This window comes from Mandrillus leucophaeus, unplaced genomic scaffold, assembly GCF_000951045.1.
Source record: "Mandrillus leucophaeus isolate KB7577 unplaced genomic scaffold, Mleu.le_1.0 Scaffold1324, whole genome shotgun sequence".
Lineage (NCBI taxonomy): Eukaryota > Metazoa > Chordata > Mammalia > Primates > Cercopithecidae > Mandrillus > Mandrillus leucophaeus.
The window spans coordinates 438,836-447,064 of NW_012101282.1; positions in this window are offsets into that span (position 1 = coordinate 438,836).

The following is an 8,229-nucleotide window of genomic DNA, read 5'->3' on the forward strand; positions in this document are numbered from 1 at the left end:
TTACATCACGGTATTTTTAATTCTAACTCTACGATTGGCTTAATAGCTAGGGCTTACAATATATATTTGAAGTTTTCGCAGTCTACCTTCAATAACATTACACTACTTCACATGTAATTCAAGACCTGAAAGAAGATTACTTCCACTTCTCCACCTCTGTCTTTTGTGCTCTCATGCCATACATTTTGCCTTTATATGTTACAAATCTCGGAACATATAATCATTGTTTTAAACAGCCAGTTATCTTTTAAAGAAATAAAAAGATGACTTTTGAAAATGCTTTTATATTTGCCCACATATTTACCAGTTCCTAAACTCTGTATTAGATATGACTTTCCATTGGATATCATTTTCTTTTAATCTTTTGCCTTTTTAAAATATCCTTCCTTAGAACCTTTTTTAAAAAAATATAATGCTATGTTGTTCTCAACATTTTTTAGTGTTGAAATAAAATCCAATAATCGGAGAGCTCCTGGAATCTATGATGTGATCAGAAGATGGAGCAGTAATTTAAAACTGATTTTAGCCTCCGTGTGACCCAACGTTGTTGAAGGGCTGCCAAAAAGTAAGTTCTATCTCAGACTTCATTAACAGGACAGTAAGTCTCAGGATATGAACAATAATGTTGTGCTCCAATTTCATTGATGACGTGGAATGTTGTGTTCAGTTCTAGGTTCCACATTTCAAAGTTATTGACACATCTGAAGTGTGTTCACAAATGACCAACCAGGATCATGTAGGATCTAGAAATGGTGTCAGGGTGGGGCTGTCAGAGGAAGTGGAGATGTTTAACCCCCAGCCAGAGAGAAGAAACTTAAGTTACTTGAAGGGCCGCTGTGTCAAAAGGTGTTATACCTATTGAGAGTTGCTGCAGTGGTCAGAACAGAGCTAATGGGCAGAATTTGCAGGTAGGCACAGTTTGATTCCGTTTGGCTCAGCACCGTGCAAAAAGGAAAGGAGTTATTTTTTATAGTGAGCTTCCATCGCAGGAGGTGTTCAAGTAGATGCTGTCAGAAAGCAAAAATGCCCTGCCTAGTAGGTAGGAGAGAGAAGAGTCATGTATTGGACGTAAGGATGAATTAGTTTACATCCAAGCATGTTTCCAAATCTGATTCCATCCCTCCTTAATTTCTCTGCTGGTTCCTGCCTTTCTTCCCTTTGTCAGTGTTATTTTCCTGCCTATACACATTCCTATTTTCATCTCTTGGCAGCCCGTCCCTTCCCTGCCATCTCCTTTCTAGTATGTTTTTCCTTGACAAGTCAGGATGGTCTTGGGACTTGTACTTAATTATAAAGACCTCCTTACATCATCAGTTTCTCCAAAGAACCACTTTCCTGTTGTAACGAAAATGTGACCATCCCTTAGTATATTGTCTAAGCCAAGATTCCCTGCCGGATAGAGGCTTGGACAAAGCTTACATGCCAAGACTAGGGAAATATTGTGGAAAGAAAATGTATATAAACCAGGCTTCATACAGTAGGCTGGGTTTCTTGTATTCCATGGCCTTACTTTATCATCATTTTTCTCCAGTTTTGCGTACTCAACTTTAGAATATAGTTTTCTCAAAGTAAGATTTCAAGGCAGTAATCATGGCTTGGGGCACTTTGTTTCCTATTTTTATTTATTTATTTATTTATTTATTTATTTATTTATTTATTTATTAATTTTTGAGATGAAGTCCCGCTCTGTCACCCAGGCTAGAGTGCAGTGGCGCGATCTCAGCTCACTGCAACCTCCACCTCTCGGGCTCAAGCAATTCTCCTGCCTCAGCCTCCCGAGTAGCTGGGACTACAGGCACACGCCACCACACCTGGCTATTTTTGTATTTTTAGTAGAGACGGGGTTTCACCATGTTGTCCAGGCTGGCCTCAAACTCCTGACCTCAGGTGATCCGCCCACCTCGGCCTCCCAAAGTGTTGGGATTACAGGTATGAGCCACCGCACCTGGCCAGTTTCCTGCTTTACAGGTGTTTTCCTAGTCAGCTGTGCTCATTCATCCTCAGCCCCTAAGTCTACTGGTGGCCTGTGCCCACAGCAATGAGTGTAGACTCATTGGACCCATGCTTTCAAAGGCAGCTCCGTCCACCTCCTGGGACATAGGCTAGTTTCCCTTGTGAAAGGAAAATATCTTGGGGTCCCAAAACCACTGAGCTAAAGGGAAGAGTCAAGCTGGAAGCTGCTTAGGGCAAATTTGTTTCCCATTCTATTCAAAGTCACCCTCTGCTCACTGAGATAAACACATATCTAATTGCCTTTTTTGGAGTGGCTAATCAGAAACTCAAAAGAATGCATCCATTTGTCTCTTATCTGCCTATGACCTGGCAGATAAGAGACAAATGGATGCTCTTCTCCTACTCAAGTTGTCCGGCCTTTCCAGACGGAACCAATGTTCATCTTACATATGCTGATTGATGTCTCATGTCTCCCTAAAATGTAGAAAACCAAACTGAGCTCTGACCACCTTGGCCACATGTCATCAGGGCCTCCTGAGACTGTGTTACGGGCATGCGTCCTCAACCTTGGCAAAATAAACTTTCTAAATTGACTGAGACCTGTCTCAGCTTTTCGGGGTTCACACCCTCTTAATGTGACTTTCTGCTTTATCCTCACGTTGGATCCGAAAAAGGCATGTGCGTGACTTGAGAAGCTATGTGTGATGGTCAATTTTATGTTTGACTTGACTAGGCCACAGGGTGCCCAGATGTTTGGTCAAACATATGGGTGTTTCTGTGAGGGTGTCGTGGATGCAGTTAGTGTTGAAATCAGCGGACTGAGTAGAACTGATTGTCCCTTCCATGTGGGTGGGCCTCGTCCCATCAGTGGAAGGCTAGACTAGAACAAAAGGACTGATTCTCCACAGTTTAAGAGAGGATTCTTCCTGCCTGACATTGGCTTTTTCTTGCCTTTGGACTTGAACTGAAATGTTAGTCTGGGTCTCAAGCCTGCCAGTATTTGGAAGTGCACTGCTGGCTCTCCCGGGGCTCCAGCTGGCCAATTTCCCCTGCGGAGCTTAGTGCTTGCCAGCCTCCGTAATTGTGGGAGCCAATGCTTTGTAATAAATCCCTGTTTCTCTATGTATACATCCTGTTGGTTTTGCTTCTCTGGAGAACCTCACTAACACACTGTGCAACTGAGAACTCTCATGAAAGGTAAAACATTCAGCAACGTGGGTGGGGGCTCCTGCCATAATAGCTCCCAAGAATAGGACATCTTTGGAACCCTTGCCTCACTCTTCCTGTTTATTTGGTTTTCTGGCTTTGTCTGAGGTATTCTTATTTTTCTTTTGAGACAGGATCTTGCTCTGTCACCCAGGCTGCAGTGCAGTGATGCAATCCTGGCTCACTGCAGTCTCAATCTCCCAGGCTCCAACAGTCCTCCCACCTCAGCCTCCCAAGTAGCTGGGATCACAGGCATGCTCCACTACATCTGGCTAATTTTTTTAAAAAAAATTTTGTACAGACGGAGTGTCTATGTTTCCCAGGCTGATCTTGAACTCTGCCTTAACCTCCCAAAGTGCTGGGATTGCAGGTGTGAGCCACCATACCTGTCCTGTGGGATTCTTATCCTCTAACATCAGAGGTCCAGCTATATTACTAGAATGTGTTGCAAACCTGGACAGTGAAACCCTTTCTGCTATAGTATTGACTGTCGCCTGTGTTCTAAGCATTAGGTGAGCTAGTAAGGATTCCGAGTCAAATGAAGTGATCTCTACTCTCAAGAAGCCCATAGTCTAGTGGGGAAGATGGCAAGCAGAACTTACAAACCAGCAATTGCAGGATAACCTAACAAATAAGATGGTGTATACACAAGACATCACAAGAACACAGTGGGTAGGTACCCAACCCCAAATAAGGAAACCAGGAATGGCCTTCAGAAGATGATATTCAGCAGGATTCCTTACAAACGAGTAGGACTTGTGCGTCAGTGATTATAGCAGCATTCTCACAACAGCCAAAGGGTGGAAATGACCCAGATGTTCATCAAAGGACATACAAAATGCAGCATACACAAGATGCAAATGGATATACAAAATGTAGCATTATACACAAAATGCAAATGGATATTTAAAATGTAGCATGTACAATGGAATATTAGTCAGCCTTAACAAGGAAGGACATTCTGACACGTGCTATAAAATGCGTGAACATAGAAAACACTATGCTAAATAAAATAAGCCAGTCATAGAGGGACAAATACTGCATGATCCCGCTCATGTGCAGTCCCAAGAACAGGTACATTCACAGAGACAGAAAGTAGAATGGTGGCCGCCTGGGGCTAAGAGTGGGGCGTTGTTGTTTGTTGAGTATAGAGTTTCAGTTTGGAACAGTGAGAAGGTTCTGGGAATTGAAAGTGGTGATGGATGCATAACATTGTGAATGTACTTAATGCTTTTGAATTACACACTTAAAACTGGTTAAAATGGGGCTGGGTGAGGTGGTTCATGCCTATAATTCCAGCACTTTGGGAGGCCAAGGCCGGAGGATTGTTTGAGCCCAGCAGTTTGGGACCAACCTGGGCAACATAGAGAGACCTCATCTCTACAAAGGAATTGAGAAAGGGGAGGCTGGAAAAGTAAGCAAAGAATGTGACTGAGGAACCTTGGAAGCCCTGCCAATGACTTTGAGGTTTGGGCTTTTTTCAAAGACAGTTGCACAGGTATCATCCACATTCACATCACGTGGAATGAACTCTGGTTGTCACCTTGGCATATTTCCCTTCAGTCTTTATATTGCAAGAAATTATAAATTTTTGTTTAAAAAATGCTTACTATAAGGAATTTAAACAGTCCTAAACATGAAGAGATGAAAATGTTTCACATTACCCCAAGCCCTTCACTCTTTTTTTTTTTTTTTTAGGAGACAGGGTCTCCCTATGTTGCCCAGGTTGGTCTCCAACTTCTGGCCTCAAGTAAGCCTCCCACCTCGGCCTCCCATAGTGCTGGGATTACAGGCGTGAGCCACTGCACTCGGCCCATCACTCTTAAGTAAGAATATTAACGGAATATTTTTCTTTCATACAGATAGTTGAAATGGTTAATAAACAAATTCACATTTAAAAACTTGGGATCATGTAATTGCAGCCATTTACAATTTTTAGGTATTTAATTTTAGTTAAATTTAACATAAGAAACTGAAGTGAAACCAAGGGACACACTGACTGTCACATAAAAATATCTTCACCACTACAGGATGACTTCTTAAAGATCTGTCTAGGATTAAGAAAAGAGGAATTATGAGGGACACAGAAGAGAATACACTGGCATTATTGTTTGTATTACACATTACATATCAATTTCAGAAAATACTGACTCCCTGCTATGAAAGACGAACATATTAATACTTCTTCCACCTAACCCCCTCCGTATTTTGTAGGTTACATGATTATCTCAAAATGTTCCATGCCGGGTGCAGTGGCTCACACTTGTAATCTCAGCACTTTGGGAGGCCGAGGCAGGTGAATCACCTGAGGTCAGGAGTTTGAGACCAGCCTGGCTAGCCTACTGAAACCCCATCTCTACCAAAAAGACAAAATTAGCTGGGCGTGGTGGCAGAGGCCTGTAATCCCAGCTACTTGGGAGGCTGAGGCAGGAGAATCTCTTGAGCCCGGGAGTTGGAGGTTGCAGTGAGCCGAGATCGCGCCACAGTACCCCAGCCTGGGTGACAAGAGTGAAACTCCGTCTCAAAAAAAAAAAAAAAAGTTCCAGGGTTCCATCACTTGCACTATGCTCTTTAATTAGTATTCTCCTAATTGTTCAGTTTTAATTCAATATTTAAACGAGTTTCACTTACTTGTCAGTCTTTTATCAGGGCTTTCCTACTCCTTGTCATTTTTGTTTTTAAATCATGATTCACCTAAAGTTGGTAACTTTTTTTTGCTTGTGTTTTTGTTTGTTTGTTTGTTTTGTTTTTGAGACAGAGTCTCGCTCTGTCACCCAGGCTGGAGGACAGTGGCACGATCTTGGCTCCTGCAACCTCCACCTCCTGGGTTCAAGCAATTCTCATGTCTCAGCCTCCCGAGTAGCCGGAATTACAGGTCCGTGCCACCACACCCAGCTAATTTTTGTATTTTTAGTAGAGACGGGGTTCTGCCATGTTGGCCAGGCTGGTCTCAAACTCCCAACGTTTTATGGTAAATGTTTTTTCGAGAAGATTCATGACGTTGTGTGGAGATGTCTGCCTGTTCCCTTTCCATTTGAAGGGCACCTTGACAGGTTAGATAGTCTCAGGTCACACGTCCTTCGGAACTCTGTTGACGTTACTCCATTGTCTTACGGCTTTGATTGCTATGAAGAATTCTCAGGCTGGTCTAATTTGTTTCTGTTGCAGTTGATTTGTGTTTTTCTGGATGCCTGGAGATTTTTTGGCACAGAACCTCCTGGAGTATCAAAATCTCCAAAAACATGGGGCGTGCTTTTAATTTGCAGAGTCAATCCTGCCTGGGAGAGCCCATGTAGATATCTTTGAGTAAACCTTCTCCCCCCCTTTTCAATCCTCTGCTTCAGGAACACATGATTGTTCTTATGTTGGTTTCTCTTCTCTTCTGTACCATATCCATTCTCCTCTCCGTTTTAACATCTCTGTTGTCTTCGTTTGCATACACTGAGATTACTGGAAACCTTTCTTCTGTGCCAGTGTGCTTGAATTTTTAGCTATGTCTAGTCCTTTGATTTTTTAATAATCTACACGTTAGTTGTCTAATTACAGTGTTCTGGAGTTTGAGGCAATGGAGTGGGGGAATAGAAGGAAAGGGCAGAAAGCTTGACTGTGGCCATGTGCAGCCTGTTGGAGAAGCTGCACCCCGCTCTTTGCTGCTGTGTTGCTCTGTGGAACCTGGGATCACTCTGCCTGGCTGCAGGGGTGGTGTGGGAATGGCAGGTGTCAACATTCCCACATGGGGCTTCAGATGGTTCTTCCGATTTAGGCGTAGTCCTGGAACCCTCCTTTCTGCTGGGGAGTCAGTTCTATGCTTCACTTTTCCCATTTCTCCCATTCCTCTGCCCCTCAGTATCCCCAGTCTCCCCCTTGACTCTTTGACTCTTTGTAAAGTGCTCTGTTTACTTCTCAGGCTGGTGGTCACAAAGAGGGGAAAATAGCAAAGTCTATTGACTCTCCGTGTTTTCAATAGTTATTTTAAAACGTTCCTTTCGGTGATCACTCGCCATCTTTGACTTTTCCCTTTCATTCATTTCCTAGTCATTCACTGGGCACGTATCACATGCCAAGCACTGGCAGAGATACTCGCAGTTCAAGGACAAGTGGCATAGTCTCTGCTCGTGGAGTTTATGGTTCGTTTTATTTCTCATTTCATTAATCACCAAATCTTCCCAATTTGCTATTAGTTATTATCCTCTTCCTCTCTACTCTCGTCAGCCTGTTCCAAGGCTTCATTGTCTCTTACGCATATGATGCAATCACCTCCTATACATTCCTCCTTATCCGAGAATTCCTGTTGGCAAGTCAAGCCTGCATAATATGTTTAGAGGAATCATTTCAAAATCACTTTCTTCATGGCTCTCTTCTAACCAAGAAATTATCAGCAACTCCTTACTTGTGACGACGCAAGCCCAGGCTCGCGATCACAGGTCCCTGTCCTGTGGCTCCAAGCTCTCCACGAGCAGTGAATACTGTGGAGTGGCTTGTTCAGCATCCATCCCAAACCCTTCCAGCGTTCCTTTCATAAGCCGCCCAAATTGAGAGCTAAAAATTACATTTTTCTGACTCTACCGCAGTTAGAATCCCAGCTGTGAGGAGATTCCGACTGTCAGATGCACTTGGTGAGATCTGATTCAAAGCTGAGGTATGTGGAAGAGACCTGGGGGTGAAGCATCCATTTTGCCAGCGTAGGTTGCGACAAGGGCAGGGGGGTCTGGTTTGGAGGCAGTGGCTTCCTGGTCTGGAGGCAGCTTCTTAATGTGGCAGCTGCCAGGTCATGGCAGAGCCCTCTGCTCTCTTGGTGACCACTTCTACAGTGTGGTTAAGAGTCATTCTTGGTTGGCCAGGTGCAGTGGCTCACACCTGTAATCCCAGCACTTAGGGAGGCCAAGGCTGGCAGATCGCCTGAGGTCAAGAATTGGAGACCAGTGTGGCCAACATGGTGAAACCCTGTGTCTACTAAAAATACAAAAAGTTAGCTGGACTGGTGGCACATGCCTGTAATCCTAGCTCCTTGGGAGACTGAGACAAGAGAATCACTTGAACCCAGGAGGCAGAAGTTGCAGTGAGCTGAGA